Consider the following 19962-nt stretch of genomic DNA (forward strand, 5'->3'; position numbering starts at 1 on the left):
GCTCGCAGCCCTCCGGGTGCAGGTGTGCATATGGGAGTGGTGCACTTGGTGTCTCTGGACATGCGGCGGGGAGACAGACAAGAACCACTGAGTGCCCCTGTCCTGATGGAGGGGGATCCGGAGCTAGGAGAGGCCCCCAAGAGAGGGGAGGTATGGCCTCAGAACGGAGAACAGTGAGACAAGAGGGATCCAGGCAGAACAAACATCCTGAGCAAAGGCGTGGAAGGTGAACTGCGGCCAGGGAAGGCCTGCTGCAGAGCCCACCGACTGCAGGGCCATCGCCACCAGCAAGGGAAGCACTCTCAGCCCCTTTCCCCCTCGTTATGCACAAGGACGCCTCCCCACGTAGGACAACACACCTGCACTTCATGCCCCTGTGCCTTTGTCCATGCAGCTCCTTCGGTAGGTGTCAACTCCTCATGGATGTCACCTGCTGAGAAGTACATGAACAGCGTGCTTTACTGTAATCATCAGCGCACCCATGGTGGGATCTCAGCAGAGTTTAGTTAAATGAATGAACAGGCGAAGGAAGGAAGGGACTGCCACATCCCCCCAGACGCTGTTGATTCACCTGATGTCTGCCACCATGGTGCACCCGTGACCACACAGGAACTCTGACACACACCCAGCCAGGCCATCACCACCCCAGCGAGCCTCGTGCAAAGCTGCTCTCTCCCTGCATGCCCCCTTCCCATCCATCTCCCACCCACTCTCTCCCTGCATGCCCCCTCCCCATCCATTCTCCCACCCACGCACACTTTCCCTCTAGCCTGGGGCAGCTGGTGGGAGGGTGGGGGCTGGGGCAGGGCAGGGCCAGAGGGGCCTCAGAGGCAACAGGGGCAGGGGCTGGGGGAGGCTGGGAAAGTCCAGGCTGTCTCTCCTGGGGGGCGGTGGGGGGGCATGGTGGGGTGCTCATAAGGATGAGGGAGGGAGGAGGGTCGCCGGCCCAGTACAGCTGCGGTCCCCTCCCCAGCAGCCTGCCTGGGTGCAGAAAGGCCTCTTTGTTCTCTGCCTTTAAAGGGTAAGAGAAACACTTATGCATGGCAAATTAGCCCAAAAATGTATTTCTCTAAAACACCCAATTGTCTCACCAGGCCTGCAGCTGCAGGGAAGTTCCAGGGAGCCGGAGGAGGGGTGGCTTTGGGGTGACCCTGGGGGACAGGGAGAGGCGGTGAGGAAAGTGGGGCCATCTCGCCTTCCCGCCTCTTCCCTCAGGATCTCACAGTTGCAGGACACAGCTGGGGAGGGCCCTGGGGTCAGGGAGACAACTCCTTGGTGGTACAGAGAGGGAAACTGAGGCCGGGGAGGTGGCACGACTAGAGCAGAGTGAGTGCTGGCTTGCCGAGGGCTGACCCCAGGTCTCTCAGACTCTCTCACCTGTACCCCTCTGCCTTGGCTATGCTGGAAGGCAAGGGGCGCTGGGTTCCCAAGGTCAACCAAGCCAGCTGCCGTGGGCACGGCAGAGAAGGCTCTGCTCACAAGCTGCCCACTCACAGCTTCAGTGCCCAGGAGGATGAACAGGGCGCCAAGCAAACCCTGCCTCCTCCCAAACTGGGGTGTGAGGACCAGCATGGGTGGGCACAAAGGGAGGCGCAGCAGAGGCACAGAGTCCTCTGCCGAAGTCGTCTCCCAGAAGCAGGCAGGAGAGGCCCTGTAGCCCCGGAACTGAACCAAGTGCACGTAACAGAGAAGATTCAGGATTCTGTGCAGTGCTTCCATCCAGGCCAGGCTCCAGGAGCCTGCTGTCTGTGGGCCCTGGGAGCATCTCTGGGCCCCCAAAGGTGGATCAGAGATAGCCCAGTTCCCAGGGAGCCCCTAATCCCCGGAGGTGACTGTCAATCAACAGTTATCATAAAGAGTCCCACGGAGAGGTGTAGTCCCAACTGAGGGACGCAAACACAGAAGACAGCACATTCAGAGGGGTTTCCTGAGGGCGGCCCCAGGCGGGGCCCAGAAAGGTGAGTCTGAGAGTGGGATGAGAGGACCCGCCAGGTAGAAGGGACAGCACAAGGACACAACCAAGGCTCCTGAGACCACCTCTGTGTTGTCAGAATTCAGTCATTGATTGAAGAAAGTTTATTGAGCCCCTTCAGAGTTCCAGCCCCAGTAAGAGACACAAGGGGAAGAGAAACTATGGCTTGCCACCTTGATCAAGTGAGTTCATGACATTGAGAAAACAATGAGCTGGCATGAGAAGGGCAAGAAGGAAGGTGCAGAGTGAGGACCCCGACTCCCTGCATTCGGGTACTGGCCCCACCAGCTCCCCAGGCTCAGTTAGTGCATCTATGCAATGGGAGGTAACGTCCACCCAGGAAGGCCGTCCTGAGAAGACACAGAAAGAGCCAAACCCCCTGGCTGAGCCCCGGCAGGATCTCAGCAAATGTTAGTTCTGGTCCAGACAAGTGTGGAAATGGCAGATGGGAGAGGGGAATGGGGTGACAGAAGGGGAGATTGTGTGTATGAGACACATTGTGTGTCATGTGTGTGCATGTGTATAAGTAAGTTTGTATTAGTGTGTGCATGAATGTGCACATGTGATTGTGTAAATACATGGGTGTTGTGTGTGCATGCATATGGGGGAGAACGTGCACATCTGTGAGTATATGCTGTGATTGTCTGCAAGTGTACGTGTGTAGGGTGTATTGTGTGAATGAGTGTGTGCGTGCATATGGGTGTGTTGTATTTGTGTGCAAATACATGCGTAAGTGTGTGAATGCTTATGCACATGAGTGTGCATGAGTACACAAATGAGTGGGTGTGTGAGCAAGTGTGTGTATGTGCACGTGTGTCTGCAGTGAAGGGATCACATACGGAATGTTTCTTAGGAAAGGAGATTGAGCTAAACTTTGAAATTTGAAATGTATGAAGAAGCCAGGCAGCCTGTAGAGCTTCCTCCCAGGTGGCGACAGGGACCGAAAGGAGACCAGGCCCCTTCACTCGATGGGGCCTCCCAGAGGCCAGGAGACACCAAGGGGGGAGACAGCCACTGTGAGAGGAGGCTTCATCTTCCCCGGACTCCCTACGTCCAAGGTGGTCCCAGCAGCTGGGTCGGACTCAGGGGTGGAGCAAGGCTTACCAGGTGAGTACCTCTTCCCCTTTATCCAGGGGTCTTCACGGCCTCTTCTCTCCAGGAGAAACCCAGATTCCTCACAGGGCCATCCACACCCTCTGCGGTCTGATCTCCCCGCTTCTCTCCACTGCCATTCTCCTCCACACCCTACTCTTCAGCTCGATCAAGTCACCTGCTGGCCCATCACCTTCCGTCCACCCTCCTCCCTTTGCTGTCTCTGCCTGGTCTGCCAAGTGCTGGTCCCCCATTTGTCCCTTCCCCTGCCTTCCTGCACCACCATAGCATTGTCTTGTGCTCCCACATACATCTGTAACAGTCCTCATGATGTAATTCACAGAACTGTGGTCACTAGATCCCAAACCACGGGAAGTCAAAGGATTCTCTCTGTAAAAGGTAGCAGGAATTGAAAGCTGGGTCTGGAACAAATATCTGCCCATTCAGGGCAGCATTGCTAACAATAGTAATAGGTGGAAATGACCCAAGTGTCCATCAACAGACGAGCAGACAAACAGAATGTGGTACATACATACGGTGAAATATTATTCAGGTGTAAAAGATAATGAAATTCTGACACAGGTTCCAACATGGATGGACCTTGAAGACATTGTGCTAAGTGAAAGAAAACAGAAACAAAAGCAAAAATAGTATATTATTCCACTCATATGAAGTACCTACAGTACTTAAATTTATAGACACAGAGAGTAGAAGTGGTTATCAGGGGCTGGAGAGGGAGAATGGGAATTATTGTTTAACTGGGGACAGAGTGTCAGTTTGGGAAGATGAAAAAGATCTGGAGATGGATGGTGGTGATGGCTACACAACCGTGTATTTCATGACACTGAACTGTCTGGCTAAAAATGATTGAGATGGTAAATTTTATGTTATGTATATTTTACCCCTGAGGGTAAAAAGGTACTAGGCACTGATGGTTTTTCAGGAAGTTCTTTTTAGATTTTAAGAAACAGTTTATTCCTGTGTAACTGTTTTGAATAATAGAAAAAGGTGAACAGATATCTCTGACTTCACTCAGGCAGACGTCGTGACTCCTCCTCAGGCCCCCTGGCCTGCACATGGTGTGCATGGGACAGATGCAGTGTAGTGTGTTGGTGAACAAACATCTTCTGTGACAAGGTCCCTGCAGCCCCTCCTGCCCTCTGGACTACCCAGTCTGGTGCATCCTTCCCCTTAACACCCCTGCTCCAGTCCAGGACTCTTCCAAGAGGGATGGGACACCACAAGGGAAACACAAAATGACCCGGTGAGGTGGAGAAAGAGAATATTCAGATTTTTTTCCATTTTTATTTTTATTGTCATTAGTTTGAAACTTCTACTTTGTTTGCATTTAACGTAGTAGCACACGTATATAACTTATAAATAAATAAACAAACATATGCCTCAAGGTCTGACTCAGGAAATAAATAGATTCTGAGACATTCTTTCTTATATTCTTCACTATCCAAAACTCAGGGACCCAACAGATTTCACTAATGGTCTCAGTAATCAAACCTGGTCCTCAGTAATCCAAACTCAGTAGGCAAACAAATTCTGATAGTAAGGGATGTTTGTACCTGTCTTGGGACTTTGTGCCCCACGTGTTTACTAAGAAGCATGCACAGTCAAAAAAGTTAGAGTTAGTTGCTTAGACCACTGGAGTAGTGAAGTCTTACGGCCACATTTAACAGATGGGAGAAGTGAGACTATCATTTTCACACCACTTCCAACACATAGATGCCATCCCCTCTTCTATAGATGATGGAACTAATGTTCAGAGAGGTTCATGAGCTTCATCAGGGTTATAGGGCTACAAGACTCAACCTGCCTAGGTCTAACACCAAAACTGTGCTGTTTTTACTACAGTTCCTCTCACCAAAACACAAGAAAGAGCCTGGCAAAGGCAACCTCATGGCCAAGTTCCCTCTTTATCAGCAAGTTCTGGGCTGCCCCACACACCCTACCTAGCCAATTCCTCCTTACCTCACACCTTAGTTCAAGGTCTCCTTTCCCCAGCTGGGCACTCCTAGAACCTAGCCTTCCCCTGCTGCTTATTATCCCCCGAGGTGGCAGAGGACTCCCTGAGGATGGTCCTCTGTGCCCTAGACCTTCAGCTGGGTGGCATACAGCAGGGCTCAGCAAATGGTTCTGAGTGAGGGGCCAGAAGGCACACACACAGAGGAGCCTGCATTCGTGGCTACACAGGCATGAGTGACACTTGGGTCCCTTCTGGTGCTGACACTACAATGATCCTGACCCTGAGGTAAGTGAATGTGCAGCTGACCCTCAGATCAGAAAGAAATCCCTGAGGTTTGGGTGTGTGGTGGGGGCTGAGATAGAGGAGGAGAAGGAGAACACAGAGAGGACAAGGGGTAGAGACTTTGAAGGGGCTTCTTCCCTCCCATTAGACCCCTGGATGGTGATAGCAGAAAAGAACCAAGGAAAACAGCGGCAATAGGGGTGCGGAGGCTGTAGGAAACCTTTAGGTCCTACCAGACCTTTTACAAAGGCCACAGAAGACCTGGGCTGCTGTGGGCTCCACTCACGTGACCAGGGAATGCCACTTTCCTCCCTGACAATGGCTGGACCTCAACTGGTGCCCCCACTCTGGGCCCATTGTTGCCAGTTTTAGCTGGTGCTTTAGCTGTGCTTGGGTGAGCTGGGAGAAAGGTGTGTGGTTGACAGGGGTCAAACCATGACCCCAACCTGAATCTTACTTCCCCATCATCTCTTGAGAAGGTCCTTGATGAGGTCATGGACTGTTCCAGAAAAGGCTGCTTCTGAAATGTCTCCTGCTACCAGGCAGTGGGTCCCAGGGTCCCAGCTGATGGGTTGTGCAGGGCTCAGCTGCCAGTCATGTGGGATGGCCAGGACCCTCAGGGGACACCAAGGTGGGGACTGAAGAAGGGGCACCAGCAACTTGAGGATGGAGGGTTGAAGAGGGTAGAAAAAGGTGCATTCTACACCCAGCCTGACCCTGCCCACAGCCACGCACATGCCCCCAGCACATGTACAGTCACTGCACACCCCCAGACATAGGTATATACATGGCGCGCACACACACACAAGCACAAGTATGTCCTACTGACACCTACTGGTACGCATGAACACACGCCTACACACACATTCACACCTCACCAAACAAGGCGTGTCTGCACATGTGCACAGGAGGAAGGGTCACGTGCCCCTGAGAGCACTCTTCCACTCCAATCCACCCTCAGGAATCTGCTGGAAATCCTGAGGCCAGGGGCCTGGTTCTGTGCCCCTGGAGAGTCAGGATTTCCCCTGCCCAGGCCATCCTGACCCTCTGGAGGCCCCTGTCCTCCACATCTGACCCCCAGCTCCTCCGCACACAGACCACGTCCCAGTCTCCTCCCATGGGCTGCCGGCAGAGATGACGCCCTCCCGCCTCAGCCCCCTGTCTGCTGTGCCCTCCCGGCACATACTGGCGCTGCCAGGTCTGGAGACAATTTCGAGAGATTGGAGACTGCCATGGAAAGCCTTGGTGAGCTGAGCTATTAGGGAGCAAGGTGCGAAAATTGCATATTTAGGAGTCCAGCTCCAAGCCAGGTCACCTAATAGTCAAAGACACAGCCTCAGTCTAGGTCCCGCCCCACATCACAGCTGAGCCCTGACCCCAGACCAGCCACACATGGAGACTTGACTCTAGTTAGAGACTGTCTCTCTATTTGGGTGATAGCCTGAGCCTTGACCCCAGCCTGGGCCTAAAGCCTGACCCTGACCCTGACCCTGACCCTAACCCCAGCCTGCAGCCTGACCCTAAACCCAAAATGAATGCTTATAAGACTTGATCTTAGCCATAGGCTAGAGCCTGATCCTGACCCCCCAAAATAAACACTCTAGTCACAGCCTGAGCCCTGGCCCCAGACTGATCCATTACCCTAACTCCAGAATAAGCTCTCTGACACTGTCTATAAACAGTGCTCTTCCAAACCCTAGACAACCCTGATCCTGACCCCAGAATGAACTCTTACCCTGGCCCAGCTGGAGCCCCAATCTTGACTCCAGACTGAGCCCTTGCCCTCTCCCAGAATGAACTTTTACCCCAGCTATAGCCTGAGCCCTGACACTGGCCAGTCTGGTCTTTGACACTGACTACAGCCTGATCACTAGTGCTGAGCCAGTCTGCTCTGAAAACTCAGTCTCTATTTGCATAAGGAATGGTCCTCACCCTTTTCCCAAGGATGGAAAATCCTAGCCAAGGGCTGGAAAGATCTGGAGAACCTTCCACAGAATCCCCGCAACAGCCTTTGCTAAATGGCAGGAGGGCAGGGACAATCATTCCCATTTGTAGGTAAGGAAACCAATTCTCAGGGAGGCTTAACCTGTTCCATGTGGTTCCAATGAATAGAACCGGAACAGAAAGAAAGATGCTATAGAAGACAGATTTCAGAAACAAATTCCCAAAAGCCTGGCTGGGCAAGGACAGAATGAACTGCATGTGGAGTGCGGGGCTCTGCGTCCCTGGAAGCGCGGCAGCAGAGGCAGAGGACTCGTCGGCTTGTGCTCCAGAGGCCTACCGGAGGGCGGGGGGAGGACTGTGGCCCCTCTGAGAGCCCCGAGATACAGAGAGGAACTCATGCCTCCTTCAGGTGCCCTGAGCTCTCCCTGTCAACGCAGCAGCCAGACCTGGAAGGGCCCCAGAGGCTCCGCCCTCCCGTGCTCCTCTCAGCTCTCCCCCACCCCACCCATTTTCTGGACCTGGCCTAGATAGGAGAAGAGGCCTGCCTTGCCGAGCTGGCCTTGGGCACTCTCACTCCAGAGCAGTGCTGGGCTCTCCGTCCATTGTGAGGCCCCTGTCTGGCCCAGGCTCAAGACAGATGTGGAACCGGGGAAGACACTCCACCGTTTCCAAAATGCCAGAATAGCCTTTCTTCCCCAGCATCCCCATTTTGCAGACGTTGGACACCAAGACCCAAACAGGCGAAGCGGCCTGCCTTGAGTGTCACAGCCAAGCAGGGGAACGTCAGGATGTGGACCCCAGACCCTGGCACCTGCCCCACTCTGGCACAGCCCCACAGCTGCCCGAGAAGGGCTGGAGGATGGTGGGGGGACCTGGTGCCAGGCAGCAGAGGCCAGGGTGGGGGGCTGGATGGCCCCTCGCGCCGCCGCCCCCGGGCACCCCAGCCTGGCTCCATCCACCGGCCGCCCAGCTGCCGGCACATCCGCCCAGGCCCAGACATCAATCCACACCAGGGCCCTCGCTCCCTCTTTCTTTTCTGCCCTCCTCTTCCCTCCCCAACTCACGTCTTTTTTTCCCTCCTCTCTCTCTTCCAACATGTCATTACAGTAGAAACAAAAAGCGCGGGGACAATGCGGGCATTGACGGCGGCCCCCTCCCGGCCCCCTCCCCCCGCGGTGCGTGCCAGCACTCTTTCCACCCGCCCAGGGCTGGAACCGCTGCCAAAGAAGCCCTGCTAATAAACAAGAGGAACCAGATAAACCAGGAACACAATAGAGGGATTTGTTGCACTTAGAATGGTGGGAACAATGTCAACGTCGCGCGCAGCTGCTTCTAAGCCCCCATCCCACCAAGTCCTGCCAAGCAGCCCCCTCACCCCCAGCCCCTCTGATTTATGAAAGGTCAGAGGGCATCATGGCTAAAGGGCCCCTTCCTCGCATCCCTCGTTAACCCTTCGGACACAATGGTCCCTTCTCTGGGAGGTGGCGGTGGGGGCGGGTGTCATGCACAGCACTTCCTGGAGCATCCTGGGGCGGGCTGGTAGTGTCGCAGAGGAGGAGTGGGCTCCACGATGCCTTCAGGCCAGGGGCTTCGTCTGGAGTGCCGGCCTCATTGCAGGAGGACTTCTTAATGACCCTCAAGGGTGTGGCCAGAGCCCACAATGGGCTCAATGAGAGGCGACCTGGGCTGCTGCCTGGGCTGTGCGTCCAGGGCCAGATCGCTGATGCCCTAGCAGGCACTCTGAGTCCCCTTGCTGGCTGCTGGGGTGTAAGGATGAGCAAGCCATAGTCCGTAGTTTGGGGGAGCCCAGGGAAGTGGGCCTGGTGGTGGTGGAGCTGGGCAGGTATAGGAAGGGCAGACAGGGCAGAGCTCTGGGAGGAGGAGGTGGTATGCTGAGCAGGCAGCAAAAGCAGAAGTATGCACAGTTCCCAGCAGAGGTTGGCAAGCAGATCCTTTGCCACCGTTTTACCCAAGCTTCATTACTAAAAGGATAACGACACCTATCCCACAGAGTACTTGGGAAGATTAAATGGGGCAAATGAGGTACTTAGAACAGAGCCTGGCACATGGAAGATTCAACAGGCATGACCCTTATTATTACTGATGTTCACTTCACAACCACCCGGGGCTTCGGTCCCAGCTGAGGTTGGGAGTCCCCTCAGGTCACACAGCTGGCATTTACAGAGCCAGAGATTCCAGCCCAGGGTGTCATACTCCAAATCCAGGAATCTTTCCTGTCTACTCCCCTGCTTTGGGATGGGCAGCCAAAATGGAGAATCTAGGATTGATTTGGGGGCTGATCCACCAATAGGCTTTAGACTGTCTTCCCTCCTTAAAGAAAAAAAAAAGAAAAAAGAAAAATCACAAGGAATCCTTAGTCTCTTCACATTTAAACCTAAACTGGAAGAAGGAAGATGCATAGGAAAATCTCCTGGGCACCCCCCACCTCCCACCTCTACTGAGCAAGGCCTCCCAATAACACCCAACCACCCCCTGCTCTCCCACAAATCATACCCACCACCCCTGCTGAGGTCCCAGGCCCCTTCTGTGAGCACCAACTCTTCTTCAACAGGAAAGTCCATGTTCATAATTATCACTAAACTCCAGTCCTTTAGGAAATCCTGTTAGTTCTTTCATCAAAACACATCCAGAATGTCCAATCTCACTTCCACTAAAAATTGTACTAGAAATCTGAGCCAGTGCAATAAGGCAATAAAATGAAATAGAAGGCATAAAGATTGAAAAGGAAGAAGTAATACTACCTTTATTCACAGGCAACATAATCATCCATATAGAAAATCCTAAATAATCTACAAAAAAAAATCTTCCATAAAAAATGCATGAGTTTAACAAGGTTGCAAGTACTAGGTCAATATGCAAAAAAATAAGTTATAGTTCTATAAACTAGCAAAAACAATCATAAATTCAGATTTTTCACATATCATTTAAAATAAAACCATAGAATGTGAAACACTTAGGGATATATTTATTTTACAAAGTCATTACATAATGACACTAAAGAGGGTGTGGAAGGACCAGACCTAAGTGACTTTCCACAAGAATGTTTTTAGTTGATACTGCAAAGCTAGAGACAAAAAAAAAAACAAAAAAACTGTACCCAAATGCTATACCCTAGCTGGTAAATTTGCTTCTCACAAGGCATGGGTTAGCAATTCTGAGACTATTTTACATGTATACGAAGTTTAAACAAATAGGTAAATATACTGCAGATAACGAGAGCCAGGGAAAGAAATTACAAGTAAGCAATGGGGAAAGACTAGAATAAACCCTGTAGTACTGGAGGTGGAGCTTAATTCTCCTCACCTTGGTTGTAAGCCAGACTTAGAAACCTACTTCTAGGAGATAAGAGTATTCAAAAGGAAAAATAAGAGCTTTACAGTGGAGTAACCTGGCAAACACCATCTTGACCAAGTGATCAAGGTTGACATCCCTATTAAGGCATATCCCTAACATGATATGATGAGAAGAGTACAGTTCCCTGCAGTATTCTTCTCCAAAACCCATACCTTCCATCTAACCATGAGAAGACATCAGAAAAAAACAAATTGAGGGATATTCTTCAAAATGCCTGACCAATACTCTCCAAAAAATGTCAAGGTCATGAAACCCAAGGAAAGACTGAGTGAGGACTGTCACAGATGGGAGGAGACCAAGGAGACATGACAACTAAAGGAATGTGGGATCCTGGCTTGGGTCCTGGAACAAAAAAAGGACGTTACAGGAAGCTGGGTGAAGGATATACAGGCACTCTTTGTATTATCTTTACAACTCTTCTGTAAGTCTAAAATTATTCCAAACTAAAAAGTAAAAAATAATAAAGCCTACCTTTTAGTACAGCACAAAAACATGAAATACATGGGGATAAGTGGGACAAAAGATGAAACCTATGAAATACTGCTGAGGGAAATTAAGGAAGACATAAATAAATGGAGAGACATGTTCATAGATTGAAAGGCTCAATATTGGTAAGATATCAATTCTCCCCAAAATTGTTCTGTGGATTTAACCCAATCCCAATAAAAATCCCAGCAAGTTATTAAGAAGAAACTGAAAGGCTGAGTCCAAAATTTATGTGGAAATGTAATGATCTAGAATAGTCAAAACAATTTTGAAAAAGAACAAAATCAGAGGAATTATGCTGCTTGATTTCTAGACTTATTATAAGGCTACACTAATCAAGACTGTGTGGTATTAGTGGAAGGAAAGACATATAAATCCATGGGAACAGAGAGCCCAAGAATAGATCCATACATATGGTGGACTGATTTTCAACAAAGGTGCAAAAGACAAGTCAACAGGAAAAGGAGAGCCTTTTCAACAAATGGTACCCAAACAATTGAATGGCCACTTGCAAAAAAATGAACCTTGACCTTTATCTCACACTATATATGTGTGTGTGTATTATATATAAAATACATATATAATAAATATATATATTTTAATTATCTCAAAATGGATCACAGACCTAAATGTAAAATCTAAAACTATAAAGATTCTAGAAGAAAATATAGGAGAAAGTCTTTGGTATAGTATGCTAGTTAAGTAAAGATTTCGTAGCTACAACATTCAATGTACAACCCATAAAATACAAAATTAACAAAGTAGACTTCCTCAAAACAAAAAGGTTTTGCTCCTCAAAAGACACCGTTAAGAGGATGAAAAGATAAGACAAAGACTGGGAGAAAATATTTACAAAGTGTATACCTAATAAAAGACTTCATAATCAGAATATATAAAGAACTTTCAACACTCAATAATAAAGAAGCAAAAACCTACTTTTTTAAATGTGCAAAAGATTTGAAGAGAAACTTCACCAAAGATGATATGCAGATGGAAAACAAGTACATGAAAAGAACAGGTTGATGCATTACCAGGGAAATGCAAATAAAACCACTACATGTGTGACGCCACTGTGCATTTATGGGATGGCTAGCATCCCATAATAAGAAGGACCAGACCAGGTGTTTTCCTGTCTGTGGAAGAACTAGAACTCTCTAACACTGCTGCTGGGATTGCAAATGGTACAATCACTTTGGAAAATAGTTTTTTAGTTACTTAAAAAGTTAAATACATGCCTACCAGACAACCCAGCCATTCCACTCCCAAGTATTTACCTGCTAGGAATGAAAGCCTATGCACACAACAGCTTGTACACGAAAGTTTCATGGCAGCTTTATTTGTAATAAGACAAAATTTGGAAACAACCCAACATCCATCAACAGGTGAATAGATAAACAGTGTGGTCTACCCCTACAATGGAATATTCTTCAGTAGTAAAAAGGATAAACTATTAATACACACAGTGACATGGATAAGTCTCAGAACAATTATGTTGAGTGAAAGAAGCCAAACCAAAAAGACTGGATACTGTAGGATTCCATCCAGATACAACTCAGAAAATGCAAATCAATCTACAGTGTCTGAAGGCAGATCCGTGGTTGCCCGGGGAGGGGCAGGGCAGAGGGAGGGATGACCAAGGGGCAGGAGGAAGGTTTTGGGGGTGATGGATGTGTTTACTTTCTTGATGGTGGTGATAGATTCACTTGTATATACAGATGTGTCAAAATTGGTCCAAGTGCACATCTTATTCTTCAGTTTATTTTATGTCAACGATACCTCAACAAAGCTATTAAAAAATGATTCATAAAAAAAGAAAAACAAACACAACCAGGAATCCACCTGCTTTTGCCACCGTACTGGGGCCGCCACAGCCATCATCGCCATCCCCTGCCCTCTGAGTCGCCTCGGCGGCTTCTCCTCAGGCAATTCTCAGGCCCCCCTCACTCACTGCTGCTGCCCCCCAGGGCTCCAGGCATGCTCCCGCCGGAGGGCCTGGGCCCCGGCTCTCTCTCTGCCCAGAAGGTTCTTTCCCAGACGCCTGAATGCCTGACGGCCCAAGCATCCTCAGGCCTCACTAAGTGCCACCTTCTTAGTGGGCCTTTCTTTCTTTCCTTTTTTTTTGTTAAGGTATCATTGATATACACCCTTATGAAGGTTTCATATGAGCAACACTGTGGTTACTACATTCACCCGTATTATCAAGTCCCCCCCCAAATACCCCACTGATGTCACTGTCCATCATCGTAGTAAGACGCCACAGTCACTGCTTGTCTTCTGTGTGCTACACTGTCTTCTCCATGACCCCCCCACACACCATGTGCACCAATCATAATACCCCTCAATCCCCTTCTCCCTCCCTCCCCCACCCTCCCCCACCCCTCCCCTTTGGTAGCCCCTAGTGCCTTCTTGGAGTCTGTGAGTCTGCTGCTGTTTTGTTCCTTCAGTTTTGCTTCCTTGTTACACTCCACAAATGAGGGAAATCATCTGGTACTTGTCTTTCTCCGCCTGGCTTATTTCACTGAGCAAAATACCCTCTAGCTCCATCCATGTTGTTGCAAATAGTAGGATCTGTTTTCTTCTTATGGCTGAGTAATATTCCATTGTGTATATGTACCACCTCTTCTTTATCCATTCATCTACTGATGGACACTTAGGTTGCTTCCATATCTTGGTTATTGTAAATAGTGCTGCAATAAGCATAGGGTGCATATATCTTTTTGAATCTCGGATCTTGTTTTCTTTGGGTAAATTCCTAGGAGTGGAATCCCTGGGTCAAATGGTATTTCTATTTTTAGTTTTTTGAGGACCCTCCATATTGCTTTCCACAATGGCTGAACTAATTGACATTCCCACCAGCAGTGTAGGAGGGTTCTAGTGGGCCTGCCTTTCTCACCCCATCTAAAACTGCGGGCCACCCCTCTCTCTACTCCTGACAGTGCTTTCCTTACTCAACTCTCCCTCCATCACACCAGGTAACATTCACTTCCTTTGGGCTTTGTTTCCCTCAAAAGGAATGTGAATCAGTCATGTAGTCTGAAAGCCCATAGTAGACATAAAATAAGTATGTGTTAAAGAAACAGTTAACATTTAGCAGGCACTGATCTAGGTGCTTTTATAGATCACAGTACTCCCCAGAGGTGGCACTATGATTCTGCCCACTTTATAGATGGGGAAACTGAGGCATGGAGTGACTAAGCACACACATTTACTCCAGAGCCTAGCTCTTAACCAGAATACTCTGGTATCTCCACCCCAGTGCTCTTATCACCTTGTCACACTACTGATTACACCTGATGGCTATGACCAGACTCCTCCCAGCAACAGGGGTCCAGGCCCTGGGGTCCAACCCCAATCCCAGGGGTTGTACTGCATCTTACAGTAACAACAGGGATAAAACTCTTCCCGATTTCCTCTAGGTGTGCACACTGCCTTGATCCAAAGGGATGTGAGGAAGAGGAGAAGGGTACATAAAATACAACCAGCTTCACTCAGCAGGAGGGTGAAAGGGGGATGGTGGGGATGCTGGCAGGGCCCTAAAGGGAGCCACGCTCACCCTGCGTGGGGCTCCAATCCTGCTGACAGTCACAGGGCAGCCCACAGGGATTCACGGTATCCTCAGGACAGGAGTCTGCCAGGGCTCAACTAGCTTTTGTTTCCCCTCCCTCCCTCAGGCGTCATTCATTCAGTAGTCATTATTCAGCAAGTATTTAAGGGGGCCCGCTATGTGAGGCCCACGCAAGCACAGTTAAGGACCAGAGGGCCTCGGGCCCACCTTCTTGGGAGCCAGAGACCTCCTAAAGCCTCCTCTCTCATTCCCCTCTAGGACCCCTGGGTGCACTGCTCACATCCTCATCTTATAGATATGGAAGTGGGTCTTGGAGGCTGCTCTCCAGTTTTCAGCCAGCCTGACCCTCCATTGGCCCCCTCCCTCGCTCCCCTGCGTCCCTGCACCCTCCCCACCACCTCTGAGCCCCGGCCTCCCTTCTTCTGGCTCATCCTCAAGGGTCAGGGCTCTTATCCCTGAACATCAGTCCCTGCAGCTGAGTGCCCCCTCCTGCCTGCCAACTGCCCACCCTGCCAGCCCATCAGGGTCTGCCCTGTCAGCAAGCCTGATCCCACTCTGCTTGCTGCTGTCTCAGGAGGTACCCCCCCAGCATCTCCTGGGCACATGCTGCCAGGCGACTGAGGGAGGGAGGTGGGGACTACAGAGACCTGTGCCCTGCCATCCAGCTGCCCACACTGCCCCCCGCAGGCCCCTGGTTGTGCCCATCACCCTGTACTGGACATCAGGTCAGGAGTCACATTCAGTCCCACTCTGCTGCTCACCACTGCTGACCTCAGGCATATCCCTTGCCCTCTCTGGACCTCTCCGTTTTAGTCACTGAGAAATGAAGCACCTGTAACTAGTAAAAATCAAGTCCCTTCCAGATTTTGTGAGCCTGCAGGGCCACCCTGGGAGCTCAGTGACCCCAAGTCAGCCCGCTGCTCTCTTCAGAGCTCTTTCTATTCAGGGAGACATTTTAATTTCAGCTCTGCGAGGTGAGGACAGAGACCCCAGGATTCCCATTGTGCAGAACAGGAAGCTGGAGCTCAGAGAGGTGACGGAGCTCCCCAGAACCACAGCATAAGCAGAAGTGACAGAGCTGGGACCTCGGCTGCCAACCCCAGTCCTGTGCTCTGCCCCTTGCCCTCGACCCCTGTCCAGAACCAGGCCCTTGCTGGAGGCTATGTGGGGGTGGGATATATGGGGAGTAATGGTCCTGGTGGGATGGAAAAGCTGCTCTTTGCTCCCCTCACCTGCCCCTCCCCAGAGCTGATTTGGCCCCCACCAAAGTGGGACTGGAGTGAGAGGGTATCAGCTCCAGGTGGCCAAGGACAAATCTGGCTTGCTCGCCTCTGTATTAACACACACTTCGGAGCCTGTTCTGGCGCACAGTGAGTGCTTGAGAAATAGCTGCTGAGTGACAGCTTCCAGGATGGCCCTCACCATGGGACGGGCACCACGGTCAGCTACCTGTGATCATTCTGACCTCTGACCCTGCGAATAATCTCAAGGCCCCTTCAGCATATGCGCACCCACCCACACACCCACTCGCTGCCTTCTGTGGACACCAGCTGTCCATCTAGACTGGTGCTTCCCCAGCTGCCTGGAAGGAAGGACAAGCTTTTTTTCAGAAAACCAATCCTTTGCAGACCAATATTTTTGTAAAATAAAAATGAATTACTAAAAGCCAATCAGCCTTTTGGAAATAGCAGCTATGTCAAATTGTTACGTGGATTTCTAAGGTCTGTATTTATCTTCGTTTTGTACTTAGCCCTCCAGAGAAGGTACCGGTCTGTAGACCTCTCTTGGAGGGGCTCTGCTTGAAAGCCCTTCACTTCAGGAGATGGTATCACCCCTCCCATCCCCACCCTGCCTGGCAACCCCTCAGCCTGCCATCTACACAGACCAACTGGCCACCAAATTCCTTCCATCTTAATGTCTCGTTGGTGGGTTACCTCATCTCTGGCACCCCAGGCCAGTTCTGCTCTTCTACCTTATGTTATCCTGCACCACCACCCTGTACCCATCCACATCCCCCATCCCGACCCAACCCGGGGTGAGCTTGCAGATGCTCTGCAATGCTCCCACCGCCCCTGAGCTGAAATCCTATGTAGTTCCCCATTGGGACTCCAAGTTCTTGAACCTGACATTCAGAGGCCCACCATTACGCACCCTCACAGACTCCCAAGCCTTGTATCTTCCTACCTCCTCCCCACAAACCTGGGACCCACAGCCCACTGCAGTCACGGGTCAGCATACGCACAGTGCATCAGGACTAACTCCTGGAGGGCACACCTGACCCATCTCCTCTCCAGCCAGCTCAGTCCTCTCCACACTCTTCTGTCCCAACTTCTCCTTCTTCAGGAGCTGTCTGCAAAGATCCCTGGGCTTCCCACTTCCATCCTCCAACCTCCAGCAACCTTCCTCCCAGCCGCTCAAGAGAAAGTTTCCCCCACCCCCTGCACTGTTACCAGGTCTGCACGTGAATGTGCTCTTATTAACAGATCCTCTAAGCAGCTGCTCAGAAATCCTTGAATTCTCCATGGCAGAAGGCCCTACAGACAGTGGGTGTCTGCATAGCAATCTTCTATTTTTAATGTAAGACATTTCTCCTTTAATCACAACTCTATGAAGTTGTCATTAGCCTCCTTCATTGAAAATGGACGTTTGAAACATTAAGGGACTTGCCCAGGCCACACATCCAGAGAATGTCAGAATCAGGACTCCAGCTCAGTTCTGTTAGCCTCTGGAGTTCAAACGTTTAAATATCTACACTGTGTATTTGTTTGCTGATGGTAAAGGCATACTGACCCAACACAGATGATCAGAGATTACAACCCAGTGATCTGACAAGGTTAGATTTAGCCCAAATGCATTAAAAATAATGAGAAAGTGGACTTTACAAAGCTACAAGCTAATCATAATAAAGATATTTTAAAAAGAAATACTTATACACCAAATATGCACAAAACAAAAACTATGGGAGATTCAGGGAGAAATTGAAGCATGTTGGGAATAGGAGACTTTAACCTGCTTCTCTCGGTTCCTGATAGATCCAGTGAGCATCTAGATGAGTTTGCTTACCATGAAGTTGACATAAACCCAAACACTCAGGTGCACATATGTACTCAGACGCATCCCAAACACCTCCCTTGTTCTCTGTCTAGAGACACGTTTATCTACTGTGCATTTAGCTGTTCAGACAGACACATTCAGATGTACACAGAGCTGAACACACTTAAAGAGAAAAGTTTGGAAATATTTACACCAAACCTAAATGGATTCTCTCTGGACAATGATATTAAGAGTGATTTTGACTTTCCTCTTTCTGTTTCTCCATATTTTCTAATTTGTCTACAATGAATGTATATCACTTATGTGTTCTTTGATGTTGTCATTTAAGCATGGGGCACATAGGACTCTGGTTAGATGAAGGTTCACAGAAGGCAGAGTTCAGGTAAGTGAAGCCTGCCTCTGAGACACGTCGTGGAAAGCGCCAGGCCCACAGTGGGCACTCAGGGAAATTCAGGCGTTGCTATTATTTGCCCAGCACCTTTCACTCCAGCCACAGCCTGATCCATTCTCAAATCTCTCCTCTTCTCTGCCCACTTTGGCCCTGCCCCAGCACAGGTCCTCAGCATCTTTCACCAGGATTAACACTTCAGCCTCCTAACTGGCCTCCCTGCCTCCAGTCTCTTCCAGAACCTCCCTTCCTTCCCTGCCATGCATCTTCCATAATGCCTTAGAAGAGTTTTTAAAGAAGTTTTAAGAAAGTCTGGCCATGTTGCCACCGCTCCTGCTTCTTAAAACTTCTCCGCGGCTCCCTATTGTCCTTAGTTTCAAGTCCCCTGCCAACCTTTCTAGTGTAACTCTGCCCTCCTCTGCTGTCTGCACCCTAAGTCCAAATTACGTTGCATTCCAAATATCCTGTGTGTCTCCTAAATTCTCCACATACTTTCCTTTATCTGTTCCTTTATTCGTGCATCTATTTCTACCTCAATTACCACTAGGCTGCTTTTTCCCTCTGTTCAGACCCTTGTCTCTTTTTAAGGTTTGACCCAAATATCCCCTCCACCGGGAAGCCCTCATTGATTGTCCTAGGCACAGCTCCCTTTGCTGAGCACCCTCAGCTCCTGGTGCTTTAGGACCATTTCATAAGACCCTTGTAGGTCCCAGACAGACCCCATATCATATCAAGCATGTTAAAAAGTACTTGTGTGACATATTAAAAATAAAAAAGTTTTGGCTATAAATTTTAAAAGCTTTTTGTGGTTTTTCATTTGAAATTTTGATTATTTCTGATTTGATGTTTGCTTTGCTTATTTTGAAGCTTTTTCTTTAGTTTTTAAACATTTTTGTGGGGTAAGGTAATAAAAAGCCTCTAGCCCTCCCTGCCAAAGGTTAAGAAGATTCCACCCAGAGCTGACCACTACTGGGTGTAGTGAATTAGGTGTTTGTTGACCTGTGTCCTCTGAGGAACCATGGGACCTTAAGGTCAAGAGGCAGTGCCAGATTCCTCTCTATGTCCCGGTGGCCAGCAGACATCCAGCATGGAGCAGGTGCTCAGGCACTGTCCATAGGATGAATAAATCCATGAATTCCCCTAGAAATCTATCTTTCTTCTCTTTGAATCTAATACAATGCAACTCGTATTTATTTCTGTATCTGTCAGCTGTGTCTCTTTAAAACATTTCTATAATTTATGTCTGTTCTCTCCAAAGCTCTCTGTTCATGTCACACTGAGAGACCAGCGGGCACGCAAGCTTGGGCCTACTATGTGCCCATGTGTTAGCTCTCCTGAGCTTCATGACAACACCACGAGATAGATCCTATTATTCCTGTCCAACAGAGAAGAAGACTGGGGCTCAGAGCGGGGCACTAGCTTGCAAATAAGGGGCGGCAGAGGAAGTGAGGAAGGGACTCAGGACCGTCTGACTTCGTCTTCTCCCGCCTTCCGCAGGCCCCACAGCCAAGCATCATCCTCACTTGCTCCCATCCGTTCCCCTGCTTCCGGGCAGACGCAGACCTCACCTCCATACGCTTCATCTTGCCATCACCCTGTTCAGTCCCATCAGCGTTTCCTGAGTACCTTCCCTGCGTCAGGCACTGTGCTGACAACAAGGGCCAAAATAATGAATTTTATTATTTCAGGAGCTCAAGGTCACCAGGCTACGAGCTCCTCCAGGAGAGGGGACCGAGCCCAGAGCAGAGACTGTGGGACCAGCCCACCCTTCGCTTTGAGGATGTCACATTCAAATGCCCTTCACCTCCTCTGGATGGGGCCTCTGTCCA

At 49.7% G+C, this 19962-nt stretch overlaps 1 long non-coding RNA gene across 3 annotated transcripts in view; it reads right to left on the bottom strand.

Annotated features, from left to right (window-relative positions):
* Positions 1 to 377: 377 nt before the first annotated feature.
* Positions 378 to 19962, bottom strand: part of LOC118915332 (uncharacterized) — a 33264-nt gene continuing 13679 nt past the window's right edge. Inside the window, exon 3 of one of the 3 annotated variants that reach the window (XR_008991897.1) lies at positions 378 to 433. This is a non-coding gene — a long non-coding RNA (uncharacterized LOC118915332). Of the gene's footprint in view, positions 434 to 4359; positions 9597 to 13534; positions 19241 to 19962 lie in introns of those variants that run through there. The other 2 variants (XR_005026038.2, XR_008991896.1) reach the window with 2 other exon arrangements.

Source organism: Manis pentadactyla, chromosome 10, assembly GCF_030020395.1.
Source record: "Manis pentadactyla isolate mManPen7 chromosome 10, mManPen7.hap1, whole genome shotgun sequence".
NCBI lineage: Eukaryota > Metazoa > Chordata > Mammalia > Pholidota > Manidae > Manis > Manis pentadactyla.